The 20072-nt window shown below is 44.4% G+C and overlaps 1 protein-coding gene across 5 annotated transcripts in view; it reads right to left on the bottom strand.

The window, feature by feature from the left end:
• Positions 1 to 20072, bottom strand: part of LOC115090703 (lymphoid-restricted membrane protein-like) — a 1037620-nt gene that overhangs the window by 15578 nt on the left and 1001970 nt on the right. Inside the window, exon 29 of one of the 5 annotated variants that reach the window (XM_029600145.1) lies at positions 9880 to 9971. The exons of the other annotated variants lie outside the window; for them this stretch is intronic. The gene's annotated coding sequence lies outside the window, so the exon portion shown is untranslated. The remainder of the gene's footprint in view (positions 1 to 9879; positions 9972 to 20072) is intronic. 5 annotated transcript variants of the gene reach the window in all.

A 20072-nucleotide genomic window follows, 5' to 3' on the forward strand; every position in this document is an offset into this window, starting at 1 on the left:
ATACAATTCAAAAACCTTGTTTAATATTGTTAAAAATCTTACTAGTGAATCACAAAATGCCTGCACTGATCATAGTGAAAACATTAGCCAAGACATGGCCCTGTTTTTCAAAAACAACATAGAAAAGCTTATATCTAGTTTAGATAATACGCCAAAGCAAGAAATAACCTTGAAAACGAAAGAAGTCCTGAAATGGACGCTACAGTAGGTGAGGTAGAATGTTTGATCAAAAACCTAAACCCAGCAAATCACTCACTAGATTCAATCCTAATAGTAGCCTTGAAACCAATACTGAATATAATAGCTCCCACCTATCATCATCTATCATCAACAAATCCCTAAATGAAGGCATTCTACCCGATATATTGAAACAGGCTATTATCAAGCCAATTCTAAAAAAAAAAAAAAAAAAAAAGAACCTGGACCCCAATGTATTAAATAACTACAGACCAATATCCATCCTTTCATTCCTCTCAAAGTTAATCGAAAAAGTGGTTCAGAAACAACTGACAGAACATCTAGAAGCCAATATCATCCTTTACCCAATGCAATTCTGGTTCAGAAGACACTTTAGTACTGAAATGCTACTTTTATCCCTTTCAGATACTATAATGAGAGGATTTGATAGTGGACATAAATATCTTTTAATATTGCTAGACCACTCAACGGCATTTGACACTGAACCACACAAGTCTTCTGCAAAGACTTTCAGAGATAGGGCTCCAGAATAAAACCCTGCACTGGCTCACTTCTTACCCGAGCAACAGGTCATAGGTTAACAGGAACAATACATACTCAGACACCATTACCCTTGAAACAGGAGTACCACAAGGCTCCTCTATTTCAGCCACTCTCTAATATATATATGCTGCCGCTCTGTCATCTATATTTACGCTGATGATATTCAGATTATTATTCCTGTTCATGATATACTAGATAAATCTTATGAAATTACATCTGTATATCTGAATATTTTCAAACAGCTGCTAATGCAAATGAAACTTAGCTTAAATATCGGTAAAACAGAAATCATTCTTTTAGAAAGGAAAGTTTCAATTTTAGATCAAAACTAATAGTGCCCCAAGACAATCTCTCGATTAACCTTGGAGATAAAGTACGAGACCTTGGAGTCTGGATTGACCCAGAGCTCAATTTTAAAAAACACATTTCTATTAAAATCAAGGAGGGATACAGCAAACTTTTAATGCTTAGACTATTAAAAACACTATTAAATCCAAATGATTTTAGTACAGCATTACAATCCCTGATATTTACTGGTACAGACTATTACAATTCATTATTTCTCGGTCTGCCACAGTCCACTATTCATCCTCTCCAGATTCTGCAGAACACAGCCACTAGGGTGCTTATGGGCAGTAAGAAAAAAGATCATATTCTGAAATCTCTGCATTGGCTGCCCATTGAATACAGAATTCAATATAAAGCACTTTGTATTCTGCATAAAGCAATTTATGGCGAGCAAGTAGACTGGATGAATGCTGTCATTTGATTGCACACTCTGCAGTGAAACTTAAGGTCCGCTAATAAAGGTTTGCTTTCAATCCCTTCAGTTACCTCTGCATGACTCACCCTGGTTAGAGAGAGAGCGATTTCACTTGCAGGACCTAAATTATGGATTGCTTTACCAGTAGATTTAAGATTACAAGCAGAACTCAAGTTTAAAAAGATGCTTAAACCTGACTATTTGAGCAGGCTTACACGATAGGTAATGGTAAATTTTTTAGCTTCCAGTTATATATATATATATTTATTTTTTTTAACTACCACAGTTTTACAGATTACTTTTTATATTTCTATATTTTTTTATTGATTTATTAATTGTATTTATGACCATGAAGCTTTGTATTATTCTTATTTTTTACATCTTTTATTATCTTGTTTTATGATTATATTTCATCTTATTTCAAACAAAAAAATCCAATAAAAATATAAACATGTTTATAAACCATTGTGACAGCTAGTCTAAATGACAGTATATAAAAACCAAATAAATAAATAAATAAAATGAAAGTGCTCCCTACCTCCAACTGTAATGGGGACTTCATCCCCTGTTGAAGCAGAGGTCTGTCACACAAAAGATGAAATCTGCTGCTGACTGGGGAGCAAAGCAGAGTCTGGAGGGAAGAATCCTACTTTTTCCTTATGTATGGAGAAGCAAGTTTGCTTACCGTAAATGGTGTTTTCCATGGATAGCACGGTGAATTAGCCATGATATCTGGGGAACGTCCCTCTGGTCCTCTAGGTGGCGGAGCTCCAAAGAGCACACAGAATTGAACTCTGAGTGCCTGCCCCTGTACATCACCTAGCCTGCCTCAGTCTGTTACTAAAGCTTGCAATTGCACCATCCGGAAACCGTCCAGGGAGGTGGGTGGTCTAGCATGGCTAATTCACCCTGCTATCCACAGAAAACACTGTTTATGGTAAGCAAACTTGTTTTTTTTTCCCCACAGATAAGCAGGTTGAATTAGCCATAATATCTGAGGGCCCCCAGCTGAAAAGTTGAGCACCCCCTGGTGTTGGAAGTGAAGTGTAGTCCATTCTGGTTCTTGCATTGGGGTGTGCTCAACCTGGCACCCCTTTGCGGACAGTCTCCTTTGTTGTTCCCACCAGCAGAATGGCTTGACCTACTGCCACATCTGCGGTTGCTTGCTGGTTAAGGCAGTAATATGTCGTGAAAGTGTGCAATGATGACGATGTGGTAGTATACATATGTCCTGGATAGGCACTTCACACAACTGTACCATAGAGGCTGCCACTGCTCTGACCTGGTGAGCCTTTGGTGCGGTAGACAAGGTTTCCACTCTTTTATCATAACAGAACCCGATGCAGTGGGAAATCCACGATGATAATGTCCTTTTGGTAACGGGAAGTCTGGGGCATTCAGGTTGAATGAGACAAATAGTTGAGAGGCTCTGCGGTTCGACTGTGTACGCAGTTGTAGACGCTAGGGCACGTTTGCAGTCCAGCGTTTGAAGCTGTTTTTCTGCCTCTGATCATGAGTTGTCTGATTAAGATGGAAGGCTGTAACCATCTTGGGAAGGAATGATGGGCAAGTCCTTAATGTTACTTTGTCATGATAAAACTCCAGGTATGGTAAACTATTAACTAATTCTTGTAGCTCACTGACTCTCCTTGCTGAGGTGAGCTACACTAGAAAGACGACCTTCCAGGAGAGATACCTCATGTGACTACTCTCCATAGGTTCGAAGGGTGGGAGCATCAACTGTTCTAGGACCAGATTAAGATCCCATGGCACTGGTAGCTTTTTTTTTTTTTTTTTTTTTTTTTACCAGTGGGCGCAGCTGGAGAATGCCCCTCAAACCTGTAGAAAAGTGGGTGGCATTATACTGGAGAGCCATCTTGAGGGAGGTGGTAAGCTGCAATCATGCTTACATACACTCTGACTAATGCAGTTGCTAGGCTTGCTTGGTATAAGGAATGAAGATAATGTAGCAAGCACTCTTGGGGGCATGAGAAGGGGTCAAGTCCTTGCTCTCCGCACCACCTCGAGTATTTGTCCCACTTGGCTTGGTAGTTCTTCCTAGTTGAGTGCTTCCTAGAGAAGACTCGTACATCCTGAATTGGTTGTGGTAAGTCCAAGTGTGTTAGAACTATCCTCTCAATTTCTACGCTATCCGCTGGTGGAGGAGGCTGTAACCTCTCCTGTCTTTCAGCGGTCAGATCTGGATGTGTCCCAGGAGTCATGTTTGCCTACTGGACTAAAGGAGTAGGTGGGCGCCTCTCTACCCCTTGATCACCCACAGAACTGGGAGAGTGAGGGGAATGATGCCCATGCCCCGCCCTTGAGCAGCCCTTGCTCTGCTTGTGTCAGGGGTCCAGTCAGGTCTGTCTTCCCCAGGGCTGTGGACATTGCTACTGACCGGCAACAGTTGCTGAGGTGATCAAAGTGGTTCATCCTTCTTGGGCTGCTAAGTCCCCTGGTGTCACTGTACATGGAATTTATGGCCATAACAGGGTATGTACCCTGGAGCTTCCCCCCCCTGCTTATGGTCCTTGTCTATTACCACAACCGAAGCAGGGCTGGGGCAAATGGTTGATTGGTGGTACATCCACAGGGACAGTTTCAGTGTGGGCAAGGGTATCCTGCACTGAAAGCGATGTTCACTGGACTGGAAGTAACGGTATTGCCCACAGGTATGCTGGATGTGGACCATTTGCCTCTGGAAGGTGTAATTATCTGTCTCCTGGGAGAGGGGCAACATGGGGATCAATGCCCCCCGATCCCACCAGAAGGTGAATCGATGGGTGGTGCTCCTGCAGGGTACTTCGTGGATCTTTCCTGTCTTGACCATGGGTTTCTCCTGGTGTTGATCCTGGGAGTCTATTTGAGGTTTCAGTATTGGTAACAATAGACTGGTTGCCCCTAAAACCCTTGCTGGGTCTTGGAGCTGGTTGGGTCCTCAGAGGCCCGCTGCTGGTGCGGGTTGCATTGTTGGATGCAATTCTGGGATTGCTGTGGCTCCCTGGAGGGGTTGGTACGGTTGCAGGCAAAAAAAAAGAGGGTAGGCTGTACCCCCCCATGAGTTTGCGTCTGCATCCTCCGGTGGGTTGAATAAAATCTCCTCCCAAGTTGTTGCTCTACTGAGGAATTCAGAAACTACACTGCAACATTTTGTTCTTTTAATTGAGTTCACTGTCTCCCATATTTATCCTCACCTCGCTGAGGGGTGAAATGGATTCATAGATTGTGCGAAGCAAATGGCGCAGTCCCTCCTCCATTGCATGCAATTGTGTGTGTGTGGGGGGGGGGAGGGATTGCTATCCTGATCAGCAGCCATCACCACCGGCTTTAATGACTGAAGTCATTTGTATAAGTACTGGGTGATGTAGAATTGATGCTGCTGAATCTTCGCAGTCAGCATCGCAGCCTGGAACATGTACTTGCCAAAATTCTCCAGATACGAACATGCCATACTGGGTCAGACCAAGGGTCCATCAAGCCCAGCATCCTGTTTCCAACAGTGGGCCAATTCCAGGCCATAAGAACCTGGCAAGTACCCAAAAACTATTTTTTATTTTATTTTTATTTAGAAACTTTTAATATACCGATGCTCAAGATAAATATCTTATCGTACCAGTTTACAGCATAAACAGGGGATAACCAAAACGAGTAGGGAGGAAGTTACAAAAAACAGGGTGTTGCAATGGGAGACAGGAGAGCAAGGAAGAATAGGCTAAACCTAGTGTTAATATAGAGAAAATATTAGTAGATTATAAACTTAACTTGACAAGTAACCAAGGAGGAGATCAAACAGTTTAGTTCTTCGGGGTGCGTAAATCTACACAAGTCTATTTCCATGTTACCGTTGCTAGTAATATCAGTGGCTATTTTCTAAGTCAACTTAATAAAGAGCAGGTATATGGACTTCTCCTCCAAGAACTATCCAATCCTTTTTTAACAGAAAGTCAGCATGGCTTTACCCAAGGCAAGTCTTGCCTCACAAATCTGCTTCACTTTTTGAAGGAGTTAATAAACATGTGGATAAAGGTGAACCGGTAGATGTAGTATATTTGGATTTTCAGAAGGCGTTTGACAAAGTTCCCCATGAGGGGCTTCTAGGAAAAGTAAAAAGTCATGGGATAGGTGGCGATGTCCTTTCGTGGATTGCAAACTGACTAAAAGACAGGAAACAGAGAGTAGGATTAAATGGACAATTTTCTCAGTGGAAGGGAGTGGACAGTGGAGTGCCTCAGGGATCTGTATTGGGACCCTTACTTTTCAATATATTTATAAATGATCTGGAAAGAAATACAACAAGTGAGGTAATCAAATTTGCAGATGACAAAATTGTTCAGAGTAGTTAAATCACAAGCAGATTGTGATAAATTGCAGGAAGACCTTGTGAGACTGGAAAATTGGGCATCCAAATGGCAGATTAAATTTAATGTGGATAAGTGCAAGGTGATGTATATAGGGAAAAATAACCCATGCTATAATTACACAATGTTGGGTTCCATATTAGGTGCTACAACCCAAGAAAGAGATCTAGGCGCCATAGTGGATAACACATTGAAATCGTCTGTTCAGTGTGCTGCAGCAGTCAAAAAAGCAAACAGAATGTTGGGAATTATTAGAAAGGGAATGGTGAATAAAACGAAAAATATCATAATGCCTCTGTATCGCTCCATGCTAAGACCACACCTTGAATACTGTGTACAATTCTGGTCGCCGCCATCTCAAAAAAAGATAATTACGATGGAGAAGGTACAGAGAAGGGCTACCAAAATGATAAGGGGAATGGAACAGCTCCCTATGAGGAAAGACTAAAGAGGTTAGGACCTTTTTCAACTGGAGAAGAGACGGCTGAGGGGGGATATGATAGAAATGTTTAAAATCATGAGATGTCTAGAACGGGTAGATGTGAATCGGTTATTTACTCTTTTGGATAGTAGAAAGACTAGGGGGCACTCCAAGAAGTTAGCATGGGGCACATTTAAAACTAACCGGAGAAAGTTTTTTTTTACTCAACACACAATTAAACTCTGGAATTTGTTGCCAGAGGATGTGGTTAGTGCATTTAGTATAGCTGTGTTAAAAAAGGATTGGATAAGTTCTTGGAGGAGAAGTCCATTACCGGCTATTAAGTTCACCTAGAGACTAGCCACTGCCATTAGCAATGGTAACATGGAATAGACTTAGTTTTTGGGAACTTGCCAGGTTCTTATGGCCTGGATTGGCCACTGTTGGAAACAGGATGCTGGGCTTGATGGACCCTTGCTCTGACCCAGTATGGCATTTTCTTATGTTCTTACATAGCTATACTAACTGAACCAACCACATCCTCTGGCAACAAATTCCAGAGTTTAATTGTGCGTTGAGTGAAAAAGAACTTTCTCTGACTAGTTTTAAATGTGTCACATGCTAACTTCATGGAGTGCCCCCCTAGTCTTTCTATTATCTACCCGTTCTAGACCTGTCATGATTTTAAACACTCTATCATACCCCCCCCCCTCAGCCGTCTCTTCTCCAAGCTGAAAAGTTCCTTACCTCTTTAGTCTTTTCCTCAAAGGGAGCTGTTCCATTCCCCTTATTATTTGGTCGCCTACTTGTTGATTTTCCCCAGGGGGGCATTCGCGTGCAACCAGGGTTTCTTTGCCCTCTTCATGGTTGATTCTACCACAATAGAGGCATGAGGAAGCTGCCACCATGCTATAAAAGGGGACTCCCGCATCCTGAATTTCAGGTCCATTTTGCGCGAGGTTGCCGCTCCTGAAAGGGAAGCTGCCATGCCCGGGTCAAGTCATCTAGAACTGCGTGTGAAGGCAGCGCAAGTCAGCTCCGCTGGTGACTCAAAAAATCTTGAGGATCCCTAGAACCTCCACTTTAGGGTTTGGCTCTTTCTTGGTTTTGATGTTGAGAGCACTTTCCACTTCTCCACGAATTTAAAATAGGAGAGGTCTTCTGGTGGGGATATGGGCCGAGGCTGTTCCTCCGGGGGATCTGATGGGTACCCCATCAAGTAGTCCAGTGACGAGATGAGTGACTCGTATGGAGATATTCCTTGTGGCTCCTCCTGTGGGGGGAGTCATGCCCGGCCGATTATCTTCTCTCGTTGGGAATGGTGGTATGTGGGGGGGGGGGGGGGGTTGGTCCCTCCCTGCCCGTGGTGTTGTTCTAGTGAGGACAAGAAATGCATCAGTACGTGATATTTGTGTTATTGCCTTTGCGGCCAGAGAGCCCTGTGCTCCCAGAGGGGGTTCCCTTGGGGCTCCTCAGGGGGGATACTGCCGCTAACAGAATATCAAAACCTGGGCCTCTCGGTTGTATCAGTTCATGCTGTACACGGGGGCCACATTTATTCCTTTCCTTCAGTGGCGCTTGTAGGCCAGATACCATCTGTTTTTACCTTAAGGTCGACAACAGATCTGAGATTTTGTATGACTGAGATAATCCCATCGACCCCTGAGCAGACTAACCACATCTGACAGCCCTTCCCAATCTGGGACAGGGGCTCTGTGTAGAGATAGCGGCTGGGTTGTAGGTGACGAACCCGTATCTGCTGCATGTGGGACCCAGTGGTCTGCAGGCCCCCCTTATTCCAAGGGGTCTGCATGGTGTCCCCGACAAGGGCTGGTATGTTAGTGGGTAGTTTCGTTGAGTGACACTCTTCGGCGCTTTGATCACACGTGTTTCCGTCTGGTGCCTTAATTCGTGTCAGTGGTTCGTTGCGTCGGGTGAGTCAGGTTGATGCATCAGGTATGTCAACCACAACTTGCCAGGGTCTAAGGAGTTGCTGCTCTTCCGACCCTCCATGCATCGAGGCGGCAAGGGTGCATTTCTGCGGAGCCCTTTCATCAGCCAAGGGTCCTACTTAGCAGGCCCTCTTCTCTTTCGCTCTCAGGGGTTCCCGGCTGGGCCCTGGAGAGGACTAGGTAGATGCCTGGGCAGTCTGGGGTGCTGCTGCTGCCTCCTTCAGATTTTGAATTTTCGCTTTCTGCCTGTGTGCCCTTGGGGACATGCGGCTGTAGGCCCTGCAGTTGGCCTGGTCATGGTCAGGCCCCAGGCAAACATAGCAGAGTGTATGTCCATCCGTTATCGACATAATCTTGCCACACTGGCAAGATTTGAACCCAGGCAATCTTGGCATCTTCACTTCGCTGTTTGAGCCCATGAGGAGTTAATTTCTGCAGTTCCAACAATGTTGCAGTGAGAGACACGGAGCTCCGGGTGCAGCCTGCAACGCAGAAGAACAAGACCGAGGCAGGCTGGGAGCCACATGGTGATGTACACAGGCAAGCACACAGAGCTCAACTCTGTGTGCTCTTTGGAGCTCCGCCACCTAGAGGACCAGAGGGACATTCCCCAAATATCATGGCTCATTCAACCTGCTTATCTGCGGAAAAGGCAACAGGCAAGGTAACACAGCAGTAGTTAATCATTGAGCATGGTTATGCTATCATATTTGCTCTGCGCTCCGGGTATGCACATTTTTTTTTGCAATAGGCATATTCACAAAATACTTCATGCAAAGCACCTCACTTTAGTATTTTTATGCATCTTTCAAAAATTTTCATTTGAATTTTTTTTTTAAAGTTCTACAGCTTAGTACAGCAGCCTTTGAGTTTAGAAAAATCAGTCCAAGAGTGAACAAGAAGTATTTGCTATCCATTCAGCAGAAAATAGGAAGACTTTAAAACATGTTGTAGGGAGATATCTCTTGTTTTACCACTGATTCACTAATTATGAATCATAAGAGCCAAGAAACTTACACACCAGTGTGGTAACAAGCCCCAGACACTGTCACCATAAGGAAGAAGAAATACTTTTACCCAGGTGAACTTTAAAACTACACTGTCTCAGTAGAAAATGAAGAACTTTTGTCCTGTTACACTGAAGGATACCTTATCAAATGTGCCTGTTTACATGTTCCTATGTCAATAGGAGCAAAGCAGACAAGGAGACAATATGACTTAAGCTCCTAATCCAGTGAAATGGATGAGCCAAGGTGAGTTTATAAGTCAGAGAATACTGGCAATACAACTTGACATACAGATGTGACAGTTCTGCCCCCAAAGAAATGGGGAGGGGGAACAAGACCTACAATGTGGCAGGACACTTCTGGAAGTAATGAGGAGGGGGGGAAATACCTACAAGGTGGCAAAGTCCCTCCATTCATCACAAGGTTATGCATAATTTAAACAAAATGTAGACCAGTCATCTTAGTTGCAGGGATGTTTTTATTGGGGGGAACAAAAGTTACATAGAATAAAACAGAGTGCCCAAAGAGCCCAACTCTGGCTGAATTTTGTCCAAGATTAGGGCTGCATCAGGGGCTACAAGAAACACATCTTACTGAGGTCGAGTTGTTAAAAGCTGAAAATAACACATTAACTCACCAGCTTGCGGAGACTCAAATGCTTGTTAGAATAGAGAGATAAGAAGCTCTCTGCAAACAGGGAAAGCAAACAATGTAGCTCATCTTTGCCAGCTGCAGGAAGATAATTTAAAATCAGAGCAAGAAAATCAAGAGTTCATATCTGATTTAAAAGAATCTAGGTACCAATTGCAACTGTCCCAAAGTATGATTCAATTATTGGGGGGGGGGGGGGGGAGGGGGGAAGCTAATGTAATGCTGGTTAAAATGCTTATAGTTGTTCTACAATTCCTTCCCTTTCATATCCTAGTTATTTTTCCATGTTTTTTGTAACTTTCTCACATCCAAAATATTGTTATAATATTTGTTAAGTTTCATACTATATTTGTTCTTGTATTGGGAAATGTTCTTTACTTTGTTACTCTCTGCCTTTACTCACATTGTTAATTGTAAACCGGGTTGATGTGATTCCTATCATGAAACTCGGTATAATAAAAATAACAAATAAATAAATAAATAAATAAATAATGCCAAATCCTGTCTCTCCAAACCTGAGTATGCAGACACCAGAATATCCCAGCACAGCTCAAGCAGTGCCACTGACCCCACACCTCCCTCAGGGTCAGTGGGGGTGGAAAGGGGAAGGGATAACAGAGCCATAATCTGACTTTTTTTTTCAAAATGGGGAATAGCTTAAAGCAGAGGTATTAGCTTCTAAATACAGCTGTAGTCTCCAGCAAAATACACACACGCCAACTGATCCACACGCTGAAGGAGAGTTCTCTGTCTTTTTATTGTTACTTGTTTTTCCTTGAATAATGCCACATACAAAGAGGAAAGCTTGGCTGAAGGAAATATCAAGCTCTTCCCCATGCCTGAGCATTTGCAACCACAGATTGAAACCCTGTTTGCAGCACCCCTAGTATCAACGCCCGAGGGGAGAGCCGCTGTGCAGATCAACATTGAGTGTTCGCCATCTACACTGGCCAAGGTAATATCATTAAGCCCTGGTGAACAGAAAATACCTTCACTCCCTGCAGCGTTAATATCAGAGAATTTGGATGTGAGTAGCATCGTTACAACTATAGCCCCGAGAAGGGAAACTTTTGTGGTTTTACCTTTGGAGAATCCACCCATGATGGATTTCAAGGGCCTATCTCTCGCAATAAAATTGCTGAAAATGTCAGAAGTAGAGGCAGTACTATGGGAGAAGGAGTAGAGAAATCCTAGGTATGTCCGAAGCCAATTTCTTTATTTGAGAAATCTAAAGTGATCACCTTAGAGAATGTATGGCCAGTGTTAATTGCAGTTGAAAAAGCTATATCATCTTTAACCTTTGTAATTATGGAAAATAATCATTGAGTGCAAGTAATAGAAAACCAAGTTGAACAGCTGGATATTAAAGTTGTGGAAATGGAAACAAGAATTACTAAAGTTGAAACGATTCAACAAAAACTAGTACAACCAGATATTGTTGCGGCAAAGAAAATGGAAAATTTGGAAAATTCTCTACAAAGCTTTAACTTAAGGTTTTTGAATTTTCCTTATATTAAAATGCTATCTCCTAAGGAAATATTCAAGTTACCTAACATAGATCCTTAAATTTCCATCTGAAGCTGTGCCAATGATAACTAAAGCTACTTTTCAATTTAAATCAGTAGGAGATATACCAAAGAATCCGGAATCTATTTCACCTACAAATATTTCTGAATTCTTAGAGATGTCCCAAGAGACGGTTATTCAGAACAGATCAACTTTATTAATTACTTTCGCATTTATATCTGAAATAAATTCTGTGTTAAGGTTTTTTCTTCAGAATAGTCATTTGCTGTTTCATGGTCAAAAGGTTTGGGTTTTTCCAGACAATACTAAAGTAACGCAAGAACGGAGGAAGAAATTTCTCAATATGAAAATGGAAGTTTTAAGTAAAGGTGCAAAATTTGACTTGAGATTCTCTTGCAAATGTTTGCTTAGTTAAAGCTCTAAGTACCTGTTTTTTTAACCTTCTCAGCTACGGGAATTCCTGGACTCTCATTCCTAATAGTCCCTAGGCCTGGTTCGGTATATATTTGTGTACGGGATGTAGGATCAGATTATTTCTTAAATAATTAATATTTCCTGAAAAATCGCTCTATTGTAACCTTGATTTCCCCTAAATTGCCTGTTATTATTGTAAGACAAATATTGGGGGAGATTACCTCTTGAATATTTCATGGTTTGTAATAATACAAGTTTGTTTTGTCTTAATTTTCTGGAACAAGTTCTACTTGTGAAAAAATGAAAATTCAACAAAGAAAAAAAAACAAAACACACACACACACACCTGCATCTCCTTATACAGCCTGGGACGGAGACAGGGAGCTGCCCTTCTCCTCCTCCCAGAAGGGGGGCTGGGATCAAAGGCCAATACCACAACAGGCTTACCACCAGCCGACACTAGCGGGAGCTTCAAATCTCAAACAAATCGAGTTGTTTCATAAATTAATTACGCTGTTTAAAGAGAATTCTGGCTCAGATATCTTGCAGCATTTTACCAGATTGCATGAAATATTTTAGGTAGTAGGTACCCATTCTGAAAAAGACCAGGTGGCCCTACTTCCATGGAGTTTCAGTGAAGAAGCTAGGCAATATATAGCTAGCATCCCAGCTGAGGTAAAAGAATTCTTAAGTTTGCCCTCAAAAAGCACTTTGGAACTTATGCTAACAGTGTTTTGGCATGGCAGGCTGCCTACAATCTAAGATGTGGCCCTGAAGAACGTCCCAGAGCTTTTAGCAAAATTCCGCTGTCAGAGTTTTGACAGGCAAAAAAAAAGAGTGACCATATTACAGGAACACTTGCTGAACTCCACTGGCTTCCAATTGAACAAAGAATACAATATAAAGCATTTTGCATAATCCATAAACTAATCCACGATGATAAAGCCGACTGGCTTAACAGAGCATTGCGCGTGCATGTACCACAAAGAAATCTGAGATCTGCAAATAAAGATCTACTAACTATCCCCTCTGTCAAATCAGCACATCTCACGCAAGTAAGGGAAAGAGCACTGTCACTGGCAGGTTCTGTACTCTGGAATACCATGCCACTCGAAATAAGACTACAGACAAATCTGAAATTATTCAAAACTAATCTGAAAACCTGGCTTTTTAAACAAGCATTTTATAAAGATAAAGAAAAGGAGAAAAATAGTTGAGCGATAAGGATGCACCAAGCTAGAAGTTTTTAGTAACCTACATAAGCACATTAATGTTAAAATCAAACTGCCTAATTTGTTCCTAACAATCAGGTTTAACTTACACACCTAGTTTATTATTTTAAATTGTTACCGTACTATGATGGCACACGAGTAATTTGTAATCTATACTACCCATATTTCTCTTTATCGTGCCCTTCTGTAAACCGTTGTGATGGTATTTAACTTAACGGCATAGAAAAATTTTTAAATAAATAAATAAATGAGGCACCCTGTACCACCAAAGCAGACAAGATTGCTCTCAGAAACCTTTTTGAGGCTCTTCCCCCTAACTCTGCAAACTCCATTATATCTCCACATGGAGGCACCCTTATGTTTCCTCATAAAGGAAGCAGAAAAGCTATATGCCATTTGTCATAAAGGAAAGTCTTCCCTTAGGGATAAGAAGGAGGAGAGGATCCAAGTGTCCACCATGAGTCAGAGTCCAGAAATACACATTGAAACTAATCCCCTCTCTTCTTATCCTAAGTCTGAAAGGCCTTGGACGCCTCCTCCCCAGGAGCAATCAGATAGCACAGCAGCTAATTCAGAAAATGGTGCAGGAAATTCACAGCCTCCCAAAAGAAATCACAACTGGGGACAGTGGCAGACATATAACCAGAGACCTCCTATGGAGAATCAGCTGGCCGAGTTGACAGCCGTCATCCAGAAGTAGGGATGTGAATCGGGCTTCGGACGATTGAAAATATCATACGATATTTTCAAAATCGTCAGAAATTGGGGGCTCCCCCAAAACGATAGGAAAACCCCACGAAATTGTTCGTGGGGGTTTTCTTATCGTTTTGGGGGAGGGCGGGAAAAACAGCACACAAAAATAACCCTAAACCCACCCCGACCCTTTAAAACTAATCCCCCGCACCATTTTTAAAGATGGCGCAGGCCATCCAGTGCTCCCTCCATGTGACAGGGGCCGGCCAATGGCACAGATACCCTGTCGCATGGTAAGGGCAAAGGCTATTGGTGCCATTTTTATTAGTAGCAGCAGACAGCCCGAGAGCGGGAGATCGCTCCCGGGACCCCCACTGGACCACCAGGTACCTGTAAAAAGTTTTTGGGGGGGGGGTCTGGAGGGTGGGGAAAGCTAAGGGATTAGTTTTAAAGGTCGGGGTGGGTTTTTTGTTTATCGGCTCGGGCGCAGCCGATAAACAAAACCGCAATCGGGCCGGACAAAAAAAAAACAAAAACACGATGTGAATCGGAACCAATTCCAGTTCCGATTCACATCTCTATCCAGAAGCTCGTCAACCAAAGCCACAGTGTGACTGTTCCACCTGAAAATGTTCCGCAGAAAAAGAGAAAGTCTCCAAAAGAAGGCCCCAGTATATCTGGGTCCCACATGACTAACCGATCCTGTTTTTCTCCCCAGCTCTCTACCATAAGGGCCCGGGAGCCTTCCCTGTTCGAACCCAGAGATGCACATACCTCTACAGTACCAGGTGATATCCAGCTGCAGGAAAGTACTGTGCCCCTTCTGGATGTGGACTCTTATCAGGAAGCACCAGTATTTCTTAGGGAAATTAAAGCCTCAGAGACTCCACTACATACGTCCACATCAGAATACAAAATGTGTTCAATTGGGAGGGGCTCCTAGATACGGGTTCTGAGGTCATCATAATCACGCAGAGCTTGTTTGTCAGGCTCTCTGCTTCCTTACAAAGTAGGTCCACTACAAGAGTAGTCCCATAGGAAGTGAACTTGGGAGCTTATGGAGGGATGCCTGCAGAGTTCAGAGGTAAGGCATGGCACACCTTTCAGATAGGGAAGATGAAAGTAAAGCACCCAGTTCTGATCACCAAGACCCCTGGTCCTAATTGGGAATGAACTCCTCATGAGATTGTTCTCCATCCTTGATTATGTAAATGAGGTCATGTGGACTCAATGTCAGGTACACTCTCCCATATGGAAGAGTGGCTCAAAGTGGGAAGGAGGCCCATAGTTACTGCTCCATAGAGCAGAAAGACTACTCTCAGAAAAAATGTCCAGAGATCAGCAGATCCCTCTCTCCTAGTACTTCAGTACAGACAGCCTGAAGCAGGGGGAAATAATGACGACAATGCTATCCTCTTGAAAAAGGAGACCATACTCCGTATTGTCCTAGACAGTGATTGAACAGAGATTTGCCTCATCCAAAACCCACCTTTAACTGACCAGAGCTGAGCAGACTCAGGAGCTCAGGAGGTAAAGTGCACCTGTAACCAAACACACACATCTGGGACGCCCCGGGAAGCTGACCAACATACACCAGAATGGAGATGCCATTTTAGTGTATGTCCAGCTAGCAGACACACAAAACATAGAGGTACCCCTGATGCTCAGTAGCGAGGACTCCTTCATGAGTCTCTCTTCCGCAAGGTGAAAGGTAAGATAGAACTGGATGCAGTAAAACACACACACTTTGTTAGAGATACCTGGACATGAAACTAAGTTGTAACTTAGAGCTGAAGATGGGTAGTAAAACCTTCAAACACAACTTCTCCATAATTAGAGGTTTTGATTTACCACTGTACTTGGGCTCCGACTGTCTAATCAGACTGGGAGCCTATGTCGACCTAGTGAATAATATTGTCTGGAGCAGACTGATCCGGCAGGTATCCCCGACATTCCCAAATCACTCAGGTCTGGCTAGGCAGTCTCACAGGTATGTGAAGTGGTGAACATAGAAAAATGCATCCCTAGCAGTGTACAAAACTATCCCCTCAAAATCACAATAACCAAAGGTCAACAAATGTTAGATAAATTGGCTTTCTTCTTACCAAACACCAGATTTTTAGAATCTGGATTGTTTATGGAGCCATACTTTGTATGGAGCTGTCAGACACAATACTGTACCTGTTGGTGATTAATACCAGCCCAAGCTGAATTGCACTGGGGATGAAAAGGACCCCTAGGCTCCCTAATTGGTGAATCCTTTCCTGTTTTAGAACTAAACCTGCCAGTCATAGGTAAATTACCTGAGAACCCTGAGGTAGGCCCTAGAGAAGATCCCCCTGAGTGGGGCAAAATGCTGCCCAAAGGTCTTATCAATTTACAGTTTATTTGGCCATATGATGATCATGCTTCTAAGGTTCAACTGGAAAATGACTGCTTCCTACTGTCAAGGGAACTTGACGGAAGTGAGACAGGCGAAATCCAGTCTAAAGGAGTCCGAACAGTTAGCTCAGTTCAGATGCGTTCCATCTCGGAGGAGATAGAAGAGCAAGTGGAGATAGCTCAGAATGAACTCTTACTGGGTTTGAGGAGACCGTAAACAATCAGATCATGGAAGCAGATGCTTGTAGGAGCCCAGCAGAAAGAGATCAGTTTAAGGAACTGCGATATAAATATAAAATTATCTTTACCATCGATGCCTATGACTGCGGGCTGACTGACTTACATGTTACTCAAGTGCCAACAGACCCCAACAAAAGCAGGTCTTTGTTTGCCAATACAAAATACTGCAAGAAATCTTAGGCACCCTAGCAGAAAGAGGAATTATCAGACAATGTAACAGTACTTTAACAGTCCCATATGGCTCATCTTGTTAAAGAATGGTACATGGAGATTAGCTACAGATGACAGGAAACTGAACAAAATCGTGCCCCTGTCCAGGTGGCCCATGGCCCACCTGGATCAGAATTTAACCAGAATTCAGGGAGCCAGGAGGATGTGACATCGCCCTTAGAAATGGCAGCTTAAAGGCGGCTCTCCTGACCCTACAATCAGAAAGCATCCTGATGCAGCTTTGTTCTTTTGCAGTAGCGCTTACCCAGGAAAGCTTTCAGAGGTTCCTTGGCATATCCCAGCTGAAGAAAAAATCTGACCTGAGGAAGTTCTCCTTTGCCAGCCATTATGCTGTGCAGGCTCTTGGCTGTGATGAGGAGGATGACATGGCTGCTGCTGGGCAGTGGAAGGTGAGCCATGCAGGGGTGATGAGGTTAAGGGGATACCCTCACGGGCAGATTTCCGCCAGTGGCTCGCCAGGATATGGCGCACACAAAGCAGGAGTTCAGCAGTCTGGTTGCAGAGCTGCAGGGCGATGTGGCTGACATGGGAATTGCATGACAGAGATGGAATTTCAGGCAGAGGAGCAGGTCACAGGTGCAGCGTCCTGCTGGGAAGAAATGGCAGGCCTCTCTTACTCAATGGAGGAGTGCCTAGAATATAAGAACATAAGAAATTGCCATGCTGAGTCAGACCAAGGGTCCATCAAGCCCAGTATCCTGTTTCCAACAGAGGCCAAAACGGGCCACAAGAACCTTGCAATTACCCAAACACCAAGAAGATCCCATGCTACTAAAGCAATTAATAGCAGTGGCTATTCCCTAAGTAATTTTTATTAATAGTAGTTAATGGACTTCTCCTTCAAGAACTTATCCAAACCCTTTTTGAACCCAGCTACACTAAATGCACTAACCACATCCTCTGACAAATTCCAGAGTTTAATTGTGCGTTGAGTGAAAAAGAATTTTCTCCAATTAGTTCTAAATGTGCTACTTGCTAACTTTATGGAAAGGAAAATTGGATCTTACCTGCTAATTTTCTTTCCTGTAATACCACAGATCAGTCCAGACCAGTGGGTTATGTACTCCCACCAGCAGATGGAGGCAGAGAAAAAAAAACTTTGAGGCACTGCTATATACCACTAGTACCACCTGCAGCTCCTCAGTATTGGTCAATCCCCAAGCAAAAAAACCACTGGAACCAACTTCAAACCAACTTATCAACTATTCACCCTGAACAAGGCAAACCTCAAAAACCAGGAGGGTTGGATTCCCCTAAAGTAGGAAACCCTACCCCGGATCTTTGTTAATATTGGCATCAAAACTATTTCCTTCAGTATTCTTCAATACAGTAGCTAACCCAAAGGTCAGCCCATCTTTCGTCAGTCACGTCTGGGTGGGCCTCTGGACTGATGTGTGGTATCACAGGAATGAAAATTAGCAGGTAAGATCCAATTTTCCTTTCCTGAACATTCCCAGATCAGTCCAGACCAGTGGGATGTACCAAAGCCACCCTACTGTGGGAGGGATCCCGAAAGACCCGCTCTTAGAACCCTTTCCCCGAAATTGGATTCCTCCGGCGCCCTTATGTCCAAGCGGTAATGCTTGGAAAAGGTATGCAGAGAGGACCAGACCGCGGCTCTACAGATCTCGAGGAGAAACCAGCTGGCGCTCCGCCCAAGAGGCCGCCTGTGCCCGTGTGCAATGAGCTTTCAAACCATCTGAAACGGAGTGACCATTGCTAATTTATGCTGAACCAATGGTCTCCTTCAGCCACCGAGACAGAGTGGCCTTGGATGCCTTGTCCCCCCCAGCTTAGGACCACCAAACAGAACAAACAAATGATCCGACTTCCGAAAAGGATTGGTGACCTTCAAATAGCGCAGGAGGATTCAGCGAACATCCAATAAATGCAGGTCTCAATCCGTCGCCGAGTCGCGAGACCAGTCCGGGAAGCCAAGGAGCTCTATCAACTGATTAACATGAAATGCCGACACCACCTTCGGCAGAAAGGACAGCACTGTACGCAAGAACACCCTATCCGCTGAAATCCGTAAAAACGGGTCCCAGCAGGATAGGGTCTGCAATTCCAAAATGCACCGCACCGAACAGATCACCACTAAAAAGACAGTCTTCAGTGTCAGGTCCTTGACCGAAGCCTGCCCCACCGGCTCAAAGGGCGGTACACATAATGCCTACAGGACGAGATTCAGGTTCCACTCTGGGCACAGTTTCCAAACAGGCGGCCTCAAATGCTTCACCCCTTTGAAGAAGCAAACCACATCCAAGTGGCAAGCCAGGGATCTGCTGTCTATTCATCCCCTGAAGCACCCCAGAGCTGAAACTTGAACCTGAATGGAGTTGTACACCAGGCCCTTGGAAAGTCCCTGCTGCAGAAAAGCCAGAATGTGGGGAACAGATGCCAACCCCGGCCCACCTCCTTTTGCACACACCAGGACTCAAACACCCTCCATACTCGCACATAAGCCATGGAAGTGGAAGGCCGCCTGGCCTGCAGCAGAGTGGCAATCACCGCCTCTAAATACCCCCCTCAGTCACAGGCATCGCCTCTCAAAAACCAAGCCGCGGGAGAAGTGATCCTCCCGATCCAAAAACATGGGTCCCTGACTCAACAGATCCAGCAAATGCGCCAGCCGTAAGGGACCGTCCGTGGCTAGTCGTATCAGATCTGCGAACCAAGGGTGCCGAGGCCATTCCGGAGCCACCAGCACCACCTGACCCGGGTGCTGTTCCACTTATCTGAAAACTCGACCTATGAGAGCCCATGGAGGGAAAGCGTGCAATAGGATCCCCGAAGGCCATTTGGACACCAGTGCGTCGAGACCCACGGAACCCAATACCTTCCATCGACTGAAAAATCGCGACTTCTTTGCGTTGAGTCAGGTCGCCATGAGGTCCAACAGGGGAGTTCCTCATCGGGCACAAATGAGGTTCCACGCCTCTCCGGACAGCTCCCACTCTCCTCAGTCCAGCTGTTATCTGCTTAGGAAGGCCGCTTGGACGCTGTCTACACCCTCCATGTGTGAGGCCACGATGCCCTCCAAATGGCGTTCAGCCTAGTTGAAGAGGGCTATGGGCTGGGCTCTTGGTTCCTCCCTGACGGTTGAGGTATACCACCGTGATGGCGTTGTCCAAAAACACGCAAACCATCCGCCCCTGTACCAGATCCAGAAAGGCCTCCAAGGCCCTGCGGACTACCCTGGTTCTCCAGGCGGTTGATGGACCAAAGGCGTTCTGATTCCAACCACACGCCTTGTGCGGCTCTGCCTAAGCACACCGCACCCCAGCCTCGCAGGCTGGCGTCCGTGGAAACCACCACCCAGTCCAGGGTTTCAAGGGGCATTTCTTTCTGCAGATTGGCATCTACTAACCACCACTCCAGGCTGGATCTGGACTGAGGTCAGGGGCAGGCGTACCTGATATTGCTCAGTCAATGGACTTCACCTGGACAGGAGAGCCCA

The sequence above is a fragment of the Rhinatrema bivittatum genome, chromosome 4 (assembly GCF_901001135.1).
Source record: "Rhinatrema bivittatum chromosome 4, aRhiBiv1.1, whole genome shotgun sequence".
NCBI classification, from domain to species: Eukaryota; Metazoa; Chordata; class Amphibia; order Gymnophiona; family Rhinatrematidae; genus Rhinatrema; species Rhinatrema bivittatum.